This window comes from Hyla sarda, unplaced genomic scaffold, assembly GCF_029499605.1.
Source record: "Hyla sarda isolate aHylSar1 unplaced genomic scaffold, aHylSar1.hap1 scaffold_2777, whole genome shotgun sequence".
Taxonomy (NCBI): domain Eukaryota; kingdom Metazoa; phylum Chordata; class Amphibia; order Anura; family Hylidae; genus Hyla; species Hyla sarda.
This window is the reverse complement of record NW_026609479.1, coordinates 1-17,416: the sequence shown is the minus strand read 5'-3', so window position 1 is coordinate 17,416 and position 17,416 is coordinate 1. Positions and strand designations below refer to the sequence as shown.

The window sequence follows — 17,416 nt, the reverse complement described above, 5'->3', positions numbered from 1 at the left end:
TATGTTACATAGTTACATAGTTAGTACGGTCGAAAAAAGACATATGTCCATCACGTTCAACCAGGGAATTAAGGGGTAGGGGTGTGGCGCGATATTGGGGAAGGGATGAGATTTTATATTTCTTCATAAGCATTAATCTTATTTTGTCAATTAGGAACATTCAGCACCCACCCGCTATCAAGGCAGCTGCCTATCATGTCATGCCCTACCTGCACAGGTGTGCTGGCTACTCAAATGATCCAATTAAGGAGGCCATTTAGTCAGCAGCAGCAGAAGTCCTGTGCCTGGACGCTCCAACAGGGGCCAGACACAAGCAGAAGCAGAAGCAGCAGAAGCAGCAGCAGCACCACCTTTTGTTTTTTGGCTGCAGCAGCAGCAAGGCCCACAGGGCTGGCTAGCTGGCTAGCCAGCAAGCAGGTAGCAATGAAAGTAGGAATCTTTCTTTTTAACCCTGTAAGGGGGTGGTGCACTGTACCCGAAGATACTGCCATATCGGGTCAATGCATAGGGCGACGGAAGCAAGCTTCGAAATCGGCCCCCGTTCTCAAAAATCCATTTAATATATGGTCCCCAGATAGGGGACGTATCAGATATTAAACTGATAAGAACAGATACTACACTTGATCTTAGCCAAAAGGCCGAGAAGCGATAACCGTGAAAGGGGCGGGCCCAACAAGGTCCCCTTCATGGGCACTATCACTGCTTGCTGTCAGGGAGGCTGCCAGACAATTTTCCATGCACACTCTGGGCTGGGGGGCAGTCAACCACCAGTACACACAGCAGAACCTAAACCCATACCATTATTGCTAAGCAGCAAGACAGGGGCCCATTGCACTCCCACGGGGCCTTTTTAAATGCAATCCATAACCCGGATTTGCCAGGAACCCTTCTTACTCCTCCTACTTGCATGTGACACTGGGCTTAGGATCTGCATAGGAAACACACACACAAGCACACACCTACCTTTGTTGCCTGCAGATGCCTCCTTGGCTGTCCCCAAACGGTATCAAACCAACACCCACGGGAAGCTGTAAGCATAGAGGACATGCCTGCACCCCATTGGACTTACCTGTGTGGGTTAAATCCGGGTTATTTGACAACCTATGGCGGTGATGGTTCTGCTCAGGCAGAGCAGTGCTGATGCTCCTCATAAAGCTGTCGCTGCTGTGAAGGTTCTAGGTGACATCACAAATCCCTTTGGTTACATACACAACAAAGCTGGGTTGTTGTTGTTTACACTCTGCAAGGCCTGTGGAAGTGAGTGACATCATAGCACTGTAGTTCTGAGGGTTCAAGATGGATGCAACAATCTCCTGTTGCTTCTATGAAGGCCGTAATAGACGACATCACCAAACAGCTCCATAGTCACATACACAGCAAAGGAGAGATGTTGTTTACACCTAGTGATGTCAGTGGTATTGAGTGACATCACAGCACAGTGCTAAGGCTCCTGGGCCTGGACACAGCAGCGGCTGCAATATCTCAACGGAGAATACGTTTATATCTATGTGTGTGTGTGCGCATATATATATATATATATATATATATATATATATATATATATATTCTCCGCCGAAATCACTTTTAAACCCATTTCCACCTTTTTTTCCCTTCTCTTCCTCTTACTTTTTTTTCACGTTTTTTTACGTTTTTCTCCTTTTCGCCTCTTTTCTGGGCGTATTATTCTTCTTTTTCTTCTTTTTTTTCGTCTAATGCATACCCCATCAGTGCAGCAATGCTTATTCAATACCGCCAGCAGATGGAGACACTGGGGGATAATTTTCTAAGGATTTATACTGATTTTTCCTGTCTGAATTTGTCGCACAGAAAGTTGCAGGCCAAATATGTGTGACATTTCTGCGACTTTAGCTTCTAGAGCATTTTTACAACATTATACATAGGTGCTGAATACATAAAAAGCGACTGTTCAGCGACAGACAAGTCGCATCGGCTGAAAGTAGGCCAGAATGTCAGTCCATGTTGGAGCAGGTTTAGATACAGTCTAAAGCATAGATCTCAAAGTCTGTGCACAGAATTTAGCAAGGGCCTCGCACCTTCTGATGCATCAGGTAGGTGCACAATAGCATAGCCTAACCCTCTGTACTTTGGTCTATATTGATGCGGGACATAGACAGCCAGCTGATGACCAATCCATTAGTGCAATGGATGGCTGGAAGCATTTGTCTTTGCCTTTGCAATACCACAGAAGCAATGCATGGTCAATGTACAGCAATGACACACCTGTGTGAACAGCCAGGAGACCCCCCCCCCCCCCCCCCCCCATGTTATGTTACATAGTTACATAGTTAGTACGGTCGAAAAAAGACATATGTCCATCACGTTCAACCAGGGAATTAAGGGGTAGGGGTGTGGCGTGATATTGGGGAAGGGATGAGATTTTATATTTCTTCATAAGCATTAATCTTATTTTGTCAATTAGGAACATTCAGCACCCACCCGCTATCAAGGCAGCTGCCTATCATGTCATGCCCTACCTGCACAGGTGTGCTGGCTACTCAAATGATCCAATTAAGGAGGCCATTTAGTCAGCAGCAGCAGAAGTCCTGTGCCTGGACGCTCCAACAGGGGCCAGACACAAGCAGAAGCAGAAGCAGCAGAAGCAGCAGCAGCACCACCTTTTGTTTTTTGGCTGCAGCAGCAGCAAGGCCCACAGGGCTGGCTAGCTGGCTAGCCAGCAAGCAGGTAGCAATGAAAGTAGGAATCTTTCTTTTTAACCCTGTAAGGGGGTGGTGCACTGTACCCGAAGATACTGCCATATCGGGTCAATGCATAGGGCGACGGAAGCAAGCTTCGAAATCGGCCCCCGTTCTCAAAAATCCATTTAATATATGGTCCCCAGATAGGGGACGTATCAGATATTAAACTGATAAGAACAGATACTACACTTGATCTTAGCCAAAAGGCCGAGAAGCGATAACCGTGAAAGGGGCGGGCCCAACAAGGTCCCCTTCATGGGCACTATCACTGCTTGCTGTCAGGGAGGCTGCCAGACAATTTTCCATGCACACTCTGGGCTGGGGGGCAGTCAACCACCAGTACACACAGCAGAACCTAAACCCATACCATTATTGCTAAGCAGCAAGACAGGGGCCCATTGCACTCCCACGGGGCCTTTTTAAATGCAATCCATAACCCGGATTTGCCAGGAACCCTTCTTACTCCTCCTACTTGCATGTGACACTGGGCTTAGGATCTGCATAGGAAACACACACACAAGCACACACCTACCTTTGTTGCCTGCAGATGCCTCCTTGGCTGTCCCCAAACGGTATCAAACCAACACCCACGGGAAGCTGTAAGCATAGAGGACATGCCTGCACCCCATTGGACTTACCTGTGTGGGTTAAATCCGGGTTATTTGACAACCTATGGCGGTGATGGTTCTGCTCAGGCAGAGCAGTGCTGATGCTCCTCATAAAGCTGTCGCTGCTGTGAAGGTTCTAGGTGACATCACAAATCCCTTTGGTTACATACACAACAAAGCTGGGTTGTTGTTGTTTACACTCTGCAAGGCCTGTGGAAGTGAGTGACATCATAGCACTGTAGTTCTGAGGGTTCAAGATGGATGCAACAATCTCCTGTTGCTTCTATGAAGGCCGTAATAGACGACATCACCAAACAGCTCCATAGTCACATACACAGCAAAGGAGAGATGTTGTTTACACCTAGTGATGTCAGTGGTATTGAGTGACATCACAGCACAGTGCTAAGGCTCCTGGGCCTGGACACAGCAGCGGCTGCAATATCTCAACGGAGAATACGTTTATATCTATGTGTGTGTGTGCGCATATATATATATATATATATATATATATATATATATATATTTCTCCGCCGAAATCACTTTTAAACCCATTTCCACCTTTTTTTCCCTTCTCTTCCTCTTACTTTTTTTTCACGTTTTTTTACGTTTTTCTCCTTTTCGCCTCTTTTCTGGGCGTATTATTCTTCTTTTTCTTCTTTTTTTTCGTCTAATGCATACCCCATCAGTGCAGCAATGCTTATTCAATACCGCCAGCAGATGGAGACACTGGGGGATAATTTTCTAAGGATTTATACTGATTTTTCCTGTCTGAATTTGTCGCACAGAAAGTTGCAGGCCAAATATGTGTGACATTTCTGCGACTTTAGCTTCTAGAGCATTTTTACAACATTATACATAGGTGCTGAATACATAAAAAGCGACTGTTCAGCGACAGACAAGTCGCATCGGCTGAAAGTAGGCCAGAATGTCAGTCCATGTTGGAGCAGGTTTAGATACAGTCTAAAGCATAGATCTCAAAGTCTGTGCACAGAATTTAGCAAGGGCCTCGCACCTTCTGATGCATCAGGTAGGTGCACAATAGCATAGCCTAACCCTCTGTACTTTGGTCTATATTGATGCGGGACATAGACAGCCAGCTGATGACCAATCCATTAGTGCAATGGATGGCTGGAAGCATTTGTCTTTGCCTTTGCAATACCACAGAAGCAATGCATGGTCAATGTACAGCAATGACACACCTGTGTGAACAGCCAGGAGACCCCCCCCCCCCCCCCCATGTTATGTTACATAGTTACATAGTTAGTACGGTCGAAAAAAGACATATGTCCATCACGTTCAACCAGGGAATTAAGGGGTAGGGGTGTGGCGCGATATTGGGGAAGGGATGAGATTTTATATTTCTTCATAAGCATTAATCTTATTTTGTCAATTAGGAACATTCAGCACCCACCCGCTATCAAGGCAGCTGCCTATCATGTCATGCCCTACCTGCACAGGTGTGCTGGCTACTCAAATGATCCAATTAAGGAGGCCATTTAGTCAGCAGCAGCAGAAGTCCTGTGCCTGGACGCTCCAACAGGGGCCAGACACAAGCAGAAGCAGAAGCAGCAGAAGCAGCAGCAGCACCACCTTTTGTTTTTTGGCTGTAGCAGCAGCAAGGCCCACAGGGCTGGCTAGCTGGCTAGCCAGCAAGCAGGTAGCAATGAAAGTAGGAATCTTTCTTTTTAACCCTGTAAGGGGGTGGTGCACTGTACCCGAAGATACTGCCATATCGGGTCAATGCATAGGGCGACGGAAGCAAGCTTCGAAATCGGCCCCCGTTCTCAAAAATCCATTTAATATATGGTCCCCAGATAGGGGACGTATCAGATATTAAACTGATAAGAACAGATTTTTTTTTTTTTTTTTTTATCTAAAGCCGAGGAACGTGCTTTCGATTCACCCAAAGTGCAAGAAAAAGTGCAAACGTGTTACACTAAAAAAAACGTGCACAAAGGATGCGGTCTATCGCAAGCCCTTCTCCGATAGGAGAGAGGCCCCCCAACAAACCTTACCCTTCGCCTCCGGACCAAAAGGTACCTGCGAGGTTCCAGGTTCGATGTCCCTTTTCGCCGAAGCTACTAGGAGACCACAAATGCTCCCGGCATCCCCCTTGGCGTTAGCCAAGGTATCTGCCCGCAGAGCCGATTACGGTAGGTACCCTGCGAAGCAGGAGTACCCGGGGTGTTTGCAGGGAGGTGCGGAACCTAATGGCCACACACACCTCCCCTAGACCGCCAGGAGGGACACCCAGAAGGGCTACCGCATCCTGACAAATCCTGTGAACACACAACACGCAAAAAGTGACACAGTGAGACAAAAAATAAATAAATAAGTGAATGTGTGCAGATATACTGCCCGGACATCCGGCCGGATCTATAAAAATTTCTCTGATCCTAGCCAGAAGGCCGGGAATCAAGAGGTGAGTGCCACAAGGTGAAGAGATTATGGTGCCCGTGCTTCAACTCAGTGAGCCTATTCTCCCAGTGAGTTTCGGCACCTCGGGGTCACCACTCCCCGAGGCACAAAAGTACCTCGGCTCTAGACCCTCTCAGCCTCATGGCGAGACCCGGAGGGAACAGGTCACATCGGGGCAGCCGTCGAGCTGATTCCTCAGAACCAGCCCCGGAAAGCCCTGGTACACCTGCATCCTCCATGCAGCACCCATCCCCACCAGCATGAAAACTGATAAGAACAGATACTACACTTGATCTTAGCCAAAAGGCCGAGAAGCGATAACCGTGAAAGGGGCGGGCCCAACAAGGTCCCCTTCATGGGCACTATCACTGCTTGCTGTCAGGGAGGCTGCCAGACAATTTTCCATGCACACTCTGGGCTGGGGGGCAGTCAACCACCAGTACACACAGCAGAACCTAAACCCATACCATTATTGCTAAGCAGCAAGACAGGGGCCCATTGCACTCCCACGGGGCCTTTTTAAATGCAATCCATAACCCGGATTTGCCAGGAACCCTTCTTACTCCTCCTACTTGCATGTGACACTGGGCTTAGGATCTGCATAGGAAACACACACACAAGCACACACCTACCTTTGTTGCCTGCAGATGCCTCCTTGGCTGTCCCCAAACGGTATCAAACCAACACCCACGGGAAGCTGTAAGCATAGAGGACATGCCTGCACCCCATTGGACTTACCTGTGTGGGTTAAATCCGGGTTATTTGACAACCTATGGCGGTGATGGTTCTGCTCAGGCAGAGCAGTGCTGATGCTCCTCATAAAGCTGTCGCTGCTGTGAAGGTTCTAGGTGACATCACAAATCCCTTTGGTTACATACACAACAAAGCTGGGTTGTTGTTGTTTACACTCTGCAAGGCCTGTGGAAGTGAGTGACATCATAGCACTGTAGTTCTGAGGGTTCAAGATGGATGCAACAATCTCCTGTTGCTTCTATGAAGGCCGTAATAGACGACATCACCAAACAGCTCCATAGTCACATACACAGCAAAGGAGAGATGTTGTTTACACCTAGTGATGTCAGTGGTATTGAGTGACATCACAGCACAGTGCTAAGGCTCCTGGGCCTGGACACAGCAGCGGCTGCAATATCTCAACGGAGAATACGTTTATATCTATGTGTGTGTGTGCGCATATATATATATATATATATATATATATATATATATATTTCTCCGCCGAAATCACTTTTAAACCCATTTCCACCTTTTTTTCCCTTCTCTTCCTCTTACTTTTTTTTCACGTTTTTTTACGTTTTTCTCCTTTTCGCCTCTTTTCTGGGCGTATTATTCTTCTTTTTCTTCTTTTTTTTCGTCTAATGCATACCCCATCAGTGCAGCAATGCTTATTCAATACCGCCAGCAGATGGAGACACTGGGGGATAATTTTCTAAGGATTTATACTGATTTTTCCTGTCTGAATTTGTCGCACAGAAAGTTGCAGGCCAAATATGTGTGACATTTCTGCGACTTTAGCTTCTAGAGCATTTTTACAACATTATACATAGGTGCTGAATACATAAAAAGCGACTGTTCAGCGACAGACAAGTCGCATCGGCTGAAAGTAGGCCAGAATGTCAGTCCATGTTGGAGCAGGTTTAGATACAGTCTAAAGCATAGATCTCAAAGTCTGTGCACAGAATTTAGCAAGGGCCTCGCACCTTCTGATGCATCAGGTAGGTGCACAATAGCATAGCCTAACCCTCTGTACTTTGGTCTATATTGATGCGGGACATAGACAGCCAGCTGATGACCAATCCATTAGTGCAATGGATGGCTGGAAGCATTTGTCTTTGCCTTTGCAATACCACAGAAGCAATGCATGGTCAATGTACAGCAATGACACACCTGTGTGAACAGCCAGGAGACCCCCCCCCCCATGTTATGTTACATAGTTACATAGTTAGTACGGTCGAAAAAAGACATATGTCCATCACGTTCAACCAGGGAATTAAGGGGTAGGGGTGTGGCGTGATATTGGGGAAGGGATGAGATTTTATATTTCTTCATAAGCATTAATCTTATTTTGTCAATTAGGAACATTCAGCACCCACCCGCTATCAAGGCAGCTGCCTATCATGTCATGCCCTACCTGCACAGGTGTGCTGGCTACTCAAATGATCCAATTAAGGAGGCCATTTAGTCAGCAGCAGCAGAAGTCCTGTGCCTGGACGCTCCAACAGGGGCCAGACACAAGCAGAAGCAGAAGCAGCAGAAGCAGCAGCAGCACCACCTTTTGTTTTTTGGCTGCAGCAGCAGCAAGGCCCACAGGGCTGGCTAGCTGGCTAGCCAGCAAGCAGGTAGCAATGAAAGTAGGAATCTTTCTTTTTAACCCTGTAAGGGGGTGGTGCACTGTACCCGAAGATACTGCCATATCGGGTCAATGCATAGGGCGACGGAAGCAAGCTTCGAAATCGGCCCCCGTTCTCAAAAATCCATTTAATATATGGTCCCCAGATAGGGGACGTATCAGATATTAAACTGATAAGAACAGATACTACACTTGATCTTAGCCAAAAGGCCGAGAAGCGATAACCGTGAAAGGGGCGGGCCCAACAAGGTCCCCTTCATGGGCACTATCACTGCTTGCTGTCAGGGAGGCTGCCAGACAATTTTCCATGCACACTCTGGGCTGGGGGGCAGTCAACCACCAGTACACACAGCAGAACCTAAACCCATACCATTATTGCTAAGCAGCAAGACAGGGGCCCATTGCACTCCCACGGGGCCTTTTTAAATGCAATCCATAACCCGGATTTGCCAGGAACCCTTCTTACTCCTCCTACTTGCATGTGACACTGGGCTTAGGATCTGCATAGGAAACACACACACAAGCACACACCTACCTTTGTTGCCTGCAGATGCCTCCTTGGCTGTCCCCAAACGGTATCAAACCAACACCCACGGGAAGCTGTAAGCATAGAGGACATGCCTGCACCCCATTGGACTTACCTGTGTGGGTTAAATCCGGGTTATTTGACAACCTATGGCGGTGATGGTTCTGCTCAGGCAGAGCAGTGCTGATGCTCCTCATAAAGCTGTCGCTGCTGTGAAGGTTCTAGGTGACATCACAAATCCCTTTGGTTACATACACAACAAAGCTGGGTTGTTGTTGTTTACACTCTGCAAGGCCTGTGGAAGTGAGTGACATCATAGCACTGTAGTTCTGAGGGTTCAAGATGGATGCAACAATCTCCTGTTGCTTCTATGAAGGCCGTAATAGACGACATCACCAAACAGCTCCATAGTCACATACACAGCAAAGGAGAGATGTTGTTTACACCTAGTGATGTCAGTGGTATTGAGTGACATCACAGCACAGTGCTAAGGCTCCTGGGCCTGGACACAGCAGCGGCTGCAATATCTCAACGGAGAATACGTTTATATCTATGTGTGTGTGTGCGCATATATATATATATATATATATATATATATATATATTTCTCCGCCGAAATCACTTTTAAACCCATTTCCACCTTTTTTTCCCTTCTCTTCCTCTTACTTTTTTTTCACGTTTTTTTACGTTTTTCTCCTTTTCGCCTCTTTTCTGGGCGTATTATTCTTCTTTTTCTTCTTTTTTTTCGTCTAATGCATACCCCATCAGTGCAGCAATGCTTATTCAATACCGCCAGCAGATGGAGACACTGGGGGATAATTTTCTAAGGATTTATACTGATTTTTCCTGTCTGAATTTGTCGCACAGAAAGTTGCAGGCCAAATATGTGTGACATTTCTGCGACTTTAGCTTCTAGAGCATTTTTACAACATTATACATAGGTGCTGAATACATAAAAAGCGACTGTTCAGCGACAGACAAGTCGCATCGGCTGAAAGTAGGCCAGAATGTCAGTCCATGTTGGAGCAGGTTTAGATACAGTCTAAAGCATAGATCTCAAAGTCTGTGCACAGAATTTAGCAAGGGCCTCGCACCTTCTGATGCATCAGGTAGGTGCACAATAGCATAGCCTAACCCTCTGTACTTTGGTCTATATTGATGCGGGACATAGACAGCCAGCTGATGACCAATCCATTAGTGCAATGGATGGCTGGAAGCATTTGTCTTTGCCTTTGCAATACCACAGAAGCAATGCATGGTCAATGTACAGCAATGACACACCTGTGTGAACAGCCAGGAGACCCCCCCCCCCCCATGTTATGTTACATAGTTACATAGTTAGTACGGTCGAAAAAAGACATATGTCCATCACGTTCAACCAGGGAATTAAGGGGTAGGGGTGTGGCGCGATATTGGGGAAGGGATGAGATTTTATATTTCTTCATAAGCATTAATCTTATTTTGTCAATTAGGAACATTCAGCACCCACCCGCTATCAAGGCAGCTGCCTATCATGTCATGCCCTACCTGCACAGGTGTGCTGGCTACTCAAATGATCCAATTAAGGAGGCCATTTAGTCAGCAGCAGCAGAAGTCCTGTGCCTGGACGCTCCAACAGGGGCCAGACACAAGCAGAAGCAGAAGCAGCAGAAGCAGCAGCAGCACCACCTTTTGTTTTTTGGCTGCAGCAGCAGCAAGGCCCACAGGGCTGGCTAGCTGGCTAGCCAGCAAGCAGGTAGCAATGAAAGTAGGAATCTTTCTTTTTAACCCTGTAAGGGGGTGGTGCACTGTACCCGAAGATACTGCCATATCGGGTCAATGCATAGGGCGACGGAAGCAAGCTTCGAAATCGGCCCCCGTTCTCAAAAATCCATTTAATATATGGTCCCCAGATAGGGGACGTATCAGATATTAAACTGATAAGAACAGATACTACACTTGATCTTAGCCAAAAGGCCGAGAAGCGATAACCGTGAAAGGGGCGGGCCCAACAAGGTCCCCTTCATGGGCACTATCACTGCTTGCTGTCAGGGAGGCTGCCAGACAATTTTCCATGCACACTCTGGGCTGGGGGGCAGTCAACCACCAGTACACACAGCAGAACCTAAACCCATACCATTATTGCTAAGCAGCAAGACAGGGGCCCATTGCACTCCCACGGGGCCTTTTTAAATGCAATCCATAACCCGGATTTGCCAGGAACCCTTCTTACTCCTCCTACTTGCATGTGACACTGGGCTTAGGATCTGCATAGGAAACACACACACAAGCACACACCTACCTTTGTTGCCTGCAGATGCCTCCTTGGCTGTCCCCAAACGGTATCAAACCAACACCCACGGGAAGCTGTAAGCATAGAGGACATGCCTGCACCCCATTGGACTTACCTGTGTGGGTTAAATCCGGGTTATTTGACAACCTATGGCGGTGATGGTTCTGCTCAGGCAGAGCAGTGCTGATGCTCCTCATAAAGCTGTCGCTGCTGTGAAGGTTCTAGGTGACATCACAAATCCCTTTGGTTACATACACAACAAAGCTGGGTTGTTGTTGTTTACACTCTGCAAGGCCTGTGGAAGTGAGTGACATCATAGCACTGTAGTTCTGAGGGTTCAAGATGGATGCAACAATCTCCTGTTGCTTCTATGAAGGCCGTAATAGACGACATCACCAAACAGCTCCATAGTCACATACACAGCAAAGGAGAGATGTTGTTTACACCTAGTGATGTCAGTGGTATTGAGTGACATCACAGCACAGTGCTAAGGCTCCTGGGCCTGGACACAGCAGCGGCTGCAATATCTCAACGGAGAATACGTTTATATCTATGTGTGTGTGTGCGCATATATATATATATATATATATATATATATATATATATATATATATATTTCTCCGCCGAAATCACTTTTAAACCCATTTCCACCTTTTTTTCCCTTCTCTTCCTCTTACTTTTTTTTCACGTTTTTTTACGTTTTTCTCCTTTTCGCCTCTTTTCTGGGCGTATTATTCTTCTTTTTCTTCTTTTTTTTCGTCTAATGCATACCCCATCAGTGCAGCAATGCTTATTCAATACCGCCAGCAGATGGAGACACTGGGGGATAATTTTCTAAGGATTTATACTGATTTTTCCTGTCTGAATTTGTCGCACAGAAAGTTGCAGGCCAAATATGTGTGACATTTCTGCGACTTTAGCTTCTAGAGCATTTTTACAACATTATACATAGGTGCTGAATACATAAAAAGCGACTGTTCAGCGACAGACAAGTCGCATCGGCTGAAAGTAGGCCAGAATGTCAGTCCATGTTGGAGCAGGTTTAGATACAGTCTAAAGCATAGATCTCAAAGTCTGTGCACAGAATTTAGCAAGGGCCTCGCACCTTCTGATGCATCAGGTAGGTGCACAATAGCATAGCCTAACCCTCTGTACTTTGGTCTATATTGATGCGGGACATAGACAGCCAGCTGATGACCAATCCATTAGTGCAATGGATGGCTGGAAGCATTTGTCTTTGCCTTTGCAATACCACAGAAGCAATGCATGGTCAATGTACAGCAATGACACACCTGTGTGAACAGCCAGGAGACCCCCCCCCCCCCCCCCCATGTTATGTTACATAGTTACATAGTTAGTACGGTCGAAAAAAGACATATGTCCATCACGTTCAACCAGGGAATTAAGGGGTAGGGGTGTGGCGCGATATTGGGGAAGGGATGAGATTTTATATTTCTTCATAAGCATTAATCTTATTTTGTCAATTAGGAACATTCAGCACCCACCCGCTATCAAGGCAGCTGCCTATCATGTCATGCCCTACCTGCACAGGTGTGCTGGCTACTCAAATGATCCAATTAAGGAGGCCATTTAGTCAGCAGCAGCAGAAGTCCTGTGCCTGGACGCTCCAACAGGGGCCAGACACAAGCAGAAGCAGAAGCAGCAGAAGCAGCAGCAGCACCACCTTTTGTTTTTTGGCTGCAGCAGCAGCAAGGCCCACAGGGCTGGCTAGCTGGCTAGCCAGCAAGCAGGTAGCAATGAAAGTAGGAATCTTTCTTTTTAACCCTGTAAGGGGGTGGTGCACTGTACCCGAAGATACTGCCATATCGGGTCAATGCATAGGGCGACGGAAGCAAGCTTCGAAATCGGCCCCCGTTCTCAAAAATCCATTTAATATATGGTCCCCAGATAGGGGACGTATCAGATATTAAACTGATAAGAACAGATACTACACTTGATCTTAGCCAAAAGGCCGAGAAGCGATAACCGTGAAAGGGGCGGGCCCAACAAGGTCCCCTTCATGGGCACTATCACTGCTTGCTGTCAGGGAGGCTGCCAGACAATTTTCCATGCACACTCTGGGCTGGGGGGCAGTCAACCACCAGTACACACAGCAGAACCTAAACCCATACCATTATTGCTAAGCAGCAAGACAGGGGCCCATTGCACTCCCACGGGGCCTTTTTAAATGCAATCCATAACCCGGATTTGCCAGGAACCCTTCTTACTCCTCCTACTTGCATGTGACACTGGGCTTAGGATCTGCATAGGAAACACACACACAAGCACACACCTACCTTTGTTGCCTGCAGATGCCTCCTTGGCTGTCCCCAAACGGTATCAAACCAACACCCACGGGAAGCTGTAAGCATAGAGGACATGCCTGCACCCCATTGGACTTACCTGTGTGGGTTAAATCCGGGTTATTTGACAACCTATGGCGGTGATGGTTCTGCTCAGGCAGAGCAGTGCTGATGCTCCTCATAAAGCTGTCGCTGCTGTGAAGGTTCTAGGTGACATCACAAATCCCTTTGGTTACATACACAACAAAGCTGGGTTGTTGTTGTTTACACTCTGCAAGGCCTGTGGAAGTGAGTGACATCATAGCACTGTAGTTCTGAGGGTTCAAGATGGATGCAACAATCTCCTGTTGCTTCTATGAAGGCCGTAATAGACGACATCACCAAACAGCTCCATAGTCACATACACAGCAAAGGAGAGATGTTGTTTACACCTAGTGATGTCAGTGGTATTGAGTGACATCACAGCACAGTGCTAAGGCTCCTGGGCCTGGACACAGCAGCGGCTGCAATATCTCAACGGAGAATACGTTTATATCTATGTGTGTGTGTGCGCATATATATATATATATATATATATATATATATATATATATATATATTTCTCCGCCGAAATCACTTTTAAACCCATTTCCACCTTTTTTTCCCTTCTCTTCCTCTTACTTTTTTTTCACGTTTTTTTACGTTTTTCTCCTTTTCGCCTCTTTTCTGGGCGTATTATTCTTCTTTTTCTTCTTTTTTTTCGTCTAATGCATACCCCATCAGTGCAGCAATGCTTATTCAATACCGCCAGCAGATGGAGACACTGGGGGATAATTTTCTAAGGATTTATACTGATTTTTCCTGTCTGAATTTGTCGCACAGAAAGTTGCAGGCCAAATATGTGTGACATTTCTGCGACTTTAGCTTCTAGAGCATTTTTACAACATTATACATAGGTGCTGAATACATAAAAAGCGACTGTTCAGCGACAGACAAGTCGCATCGGCTGAAAGTAGGCCAGAATGTCAGTCCATGTTGGAGCAGGTTTAGATACAGTCTAAAGCATAGATCTCAAAGTCTGTGCACAGAATTTAGCAAGGGCCTCGCACCTTCTGATGCATCAGGTAGGTGCACAATAGCATAGCCTAACCCTCTGTACTTTGGTCTATATTGATGCGGGACATAGACAGCCAGCTGATGACCAATCCATTAGTGCAATGGATGGCTGGAAGCATTTGTCTTTGCCTTTGCAATACCACAGAAGCAATGCATGGTCAATGTACAGCAATGACACACCTGTGTGAACAGCCAGGAGACCCCCCCCCCCCCCCCCCCCCCATGTTATGTTACATAGTTACATAGTTAGTACGGTCGAAAAAAGACATATGTCCATCACGTTCAACCAGGGAATTAAGGGGTAGGGGTGTGGCGCGATATTGGGGAAGGGATGAGATTTTATATTTCTTCATAAGCATTAATCTTATTTTGTCAATTAGGAACATTCAGCACCCACCCGCTATCAAGGCAGCTGCCTATCATGTCATGCCCTACCTGCACAGGTGTGCTGGCTACTCAAATGATCCAATTAAGGAGGCCATTTAGTCAGCAGCAGCAGAAGTCCTGTGCCTGGACGCTCCAACAGGGGCCAGACACAAGCAGAAGCAGAAGCAGCAGAAGCAGCAGCAGCACCACCTTTTGTTTTTTGGCTGCAGCAGCAGCAAGGCCCACAGGGCTGGCTAGCTGGCTAGCCAGCAAGCAGGTAGCAATGAAAGTAGGAATCTTTCTTTTTAACCCTGTAAGGGGGTGGTGCACTGTACCCGAAGATACTGCCATATCGGGTCAATGCATAGGGCGACGGAAGCAAGCTTCGAAATCGGCCCCCGTTCTCAAAAATCCATTTAATATATGGTCCCCAGATAGGGGACGTATCAGATATTAAACTGATAAGAACAGATACTACACTTGATCTTAGCCAAAAGGCCGAGAAGCGATAACCGTGAAAGGGGCGGGCCCAACAAGGTCCCCTTCATGGGCACTATCACTGCTTGCTGTCAGGGAGGCTGCCAGACAATTTTCCATGCACACTCTGGGCTGGGGGGCAGTCAACCACCAGTACACACAGCAGAACCTAAACCCATACCATTATTGCTAAGCAGCAAGACAGGGGCCCATTGCACTCCCACGGGGCCTTTTTAAATGCAATCCATAACCCGGATTTGCCAGGAACCCTTCTTACTCCTCCTACTTGCATGTGACACTGGGCTTAGGATCTGCATAGGAAACACACACACAAGCACACACCTACCTTTGTTGCCTGCAGATGCCTCCTTGGCTGTCCCCAAACGGTATCAAACCAACACCCACGGGAAGCTGTAAGCATAGAGGACATGCCTGCACCCCATTGGACTTACCTGTGTGGGTTAAATCCGGGTTATTTGACAACCTATGGCGGTGATGGTTCTGCTCAGGCAGAGCAGTGCTGATGCTCCTCATAAAGCTGTCGCTGCTGTGAAGGTTCTAGGTGACATCACAAATCCCTTTGGTTACATACACAACAAAGCTGGGTTGTTGTTGTTTACACTCTGCAAGGCCTGTGGAAGTGAGTGACATCATAGCACTGTAGTTCTGAGGGTTCAAGATGGATGCAACAATCTCCTGTTGCTTCTATGAAGGCCGTAATAGACGACATCACCAAACAGCTCCATAGTCACATACACAGCAAAGGAGAGATGTTGTTTACACCTAGTGATGTCAGTGGTATTGAGTGACATCACAGCACAGTGCTAAGGCTCCTTGGCCTGGACACAGCAGCGGCTGCAATACCTCAACGGAGAATACGTTTATATCTATGTGTGTGTGTGCGCATATATATATATATATATATATATATATATATATATATATATATTTCTCCGCCGAAATCACTTTTAAACCCATTTCCACCTTTTTTTCCCTTCTCTTCCTCTTACTTTTTTTTCACGTTTTTTTACGTTTTTCTCCTTTTCGCCTCTTTTCTGGGCGTATTATTCTTCTTTTTCTTCTTTTTTTTCGTCTAATGCATACCCCATCAGTGCAGCAATGCTTATTCAATACCGCCAGCAGATGGAGACACTGGGGGATAATTTTCTAAGGATTTATACTGATTTTTCCTGTCTGAATTTGTCGCACAGAAAGTTGCAGGCCAAATATGTGTGACATTTCTGCGACTTTAGCTTCTAGAGCATTTTTACAACATTATACATAGGTGCTGAATACATAAAAAGCGACTGTTCAGCGACAGACAAGTCGCATCGGCTGAAAGTAGGCCAGAATGTCAGTCCATGTTGGAGCAGGTTTAGATACAGTCTAAAGCATAGATCTCAAAGTCTGTGCACAGAATTTAGCAAGGGCCTCGCACCTTCTGATGCATCAGGTAGGTGCACAATAGCATAGCCTAACCCTCTGTACTTTGGTCTATATTGATGCGGGACATAGACAGCCAGCTGATGACCAATCCATTAGTGCAATGGATGGCTGGAAGCATTTGTCTTTGCCTTTGCAATACCACAGAAGCAATGCATGGTCAATGTACAGCAATGACACACCTGTGTGAACAGCCAGGAGACCCCCCCCCCATGTTATGTTACATAGTTACATAGTTAGTACGGTCGAAAAAAGACATATGTCCATCACGTTCAACCAGGGAATTAAGGGGTAGGGGTGTGGCGCGATATTGGGGAAGGGATGAGATTTTATATTTCTTCATAAGCATTAATCTTATTTTGTCAATTAGGAACATTCAGCACCCACCCGCTATCAAGGCAGCTGCCTATCATGTCATGCCCTACCTGCACAGGTGTGCTGGCTACTCAAATGATCCAATTAAGGAGGCCATTTAGTCAGCAGCAGCAGAAGTCCTGTGCCTGGACGCTCCAACAGGGGCCAGACACAAGCAGAAGCAGAAGCAGCAGAAGCAGCAGCAGCACCACCTTTTGTTTTTTGGCTGCAGCAGCAGCAAGGCCCACAGGGCTGGCTAGCTGGCTAGCCAGCAAGCAGGTAGCAATGAAAGTAGGAATCTTTCTTTTTAACCCTGTAAGGGGGTGGTGCACTGTACCCGAAGATACTGCCATATCGGGTCAATGCATAGGGCGACGGAAGCAAGCTTCGAAATCGGCCCCCGTTCTCAAAAATCCATTTAATATATGGTCCCCAGATAGGGGACGTATCAGATATTAAACTGATAAGAA

The 17,416-nt window shown here is 46.6% G+C and overlaps 7 non-coding genes and 2 pseudogenes across 7 annotated transcripts; all 9 read right to left on the bottom strand.

The window, feature by feature from the left end:
* Positions 1–459: 459 nt before the first annotated feature.
* LOC130325953 (U2 spliceosomal RNA) lies at positions 460–650 on the bottom strand. Its single transcript, XR_008870673.1, has one exon. It is a non-coding gene; the product is annotated as a U2 spliceosomal RNA (small nuclear RNA).
* A 2,095-nt stretch (positions 651–2,745) lies between these two features.
* On the bottom strand, positions 2,746–2,936 carry LOC130325967 (U2 spliceosomal RNA). Its single transcript, XR_008870685.1, has one exon. It is a non-coding gene; the product is annotated as a U2 spliceosomal RNA (small nuclear RNA).
* A 2,088-nt stretch (positions 2,937–5,024) lies between these two features.
* Positions 5,025–5,209, bottom strand: LOC130325962 (U2 spliceosomal RNA). The gene has a single exon (XR_008870680.1). It is a non-coding gene; the product is annotated as a U2 spliceosomal RNA (small nuclear RNA).
* Positions 5,210–5,902: 693 nt separating this feature from the next.
* On the bottom strand, positions 5,903–6,062 carry LOC130325963 (U2 spliceosomal RNA; annotated as a pseudogene).
* Positions 6,063–8,142: 2,080 nt separating this feature from the next.
* Positions 8,143–8,333, bottom strand: LOC130325966 (U2 spliceosomal RNA). The gene has a single exon (XR_008870684.1). It is a non-coding gene; the product is annotated as a U2 spliceosomal RNA (small nuclear RNA).
* A 2,080-nt stretch (positions 8,334–10,413) lies between these two features.
* Positions 10,414–10,604, bottom strand: LOC130325965 (U2 spliceosomal RNA). The gene has a single exon (XR_008870683.1). It is a non-coding gene; the product is annotated as a U2 spliceosomal RNA (small nuclear RNA).
* Positions 10,605–12,701: 2,097 nt separating this feature from the next.
* Positions 12,702–12,892, bottom strand: LOC130325964 (U2 spliceosomal RNA). The gene has a single exon (XR_008870682.1). It is a non-coding gene; the product is annotated as a U2 spliceosomal RNA (small nuclear RNA).
* A 2,099-nt stretch (positions 12,893–14,991) lies between these two features.
* On the bottom strand, positions 14,992–15,182 carry LOC130325952 (U2 spliceosomal RNA). Its single transcript, XR_008870672.1, has one exon. It is a non-coding gene; the product is annotated as a U2 spliceosomal RNA (small nuclear RNA).
* A 2,085-nt stretch (positions 15,183–17,267) lies between these two features.
* Positions 17,268–17,416, bottom strand: LOC130325961 (U2 spliceosomal RNA; annotated as a pseudogene; the record flags this gene model as incomplete).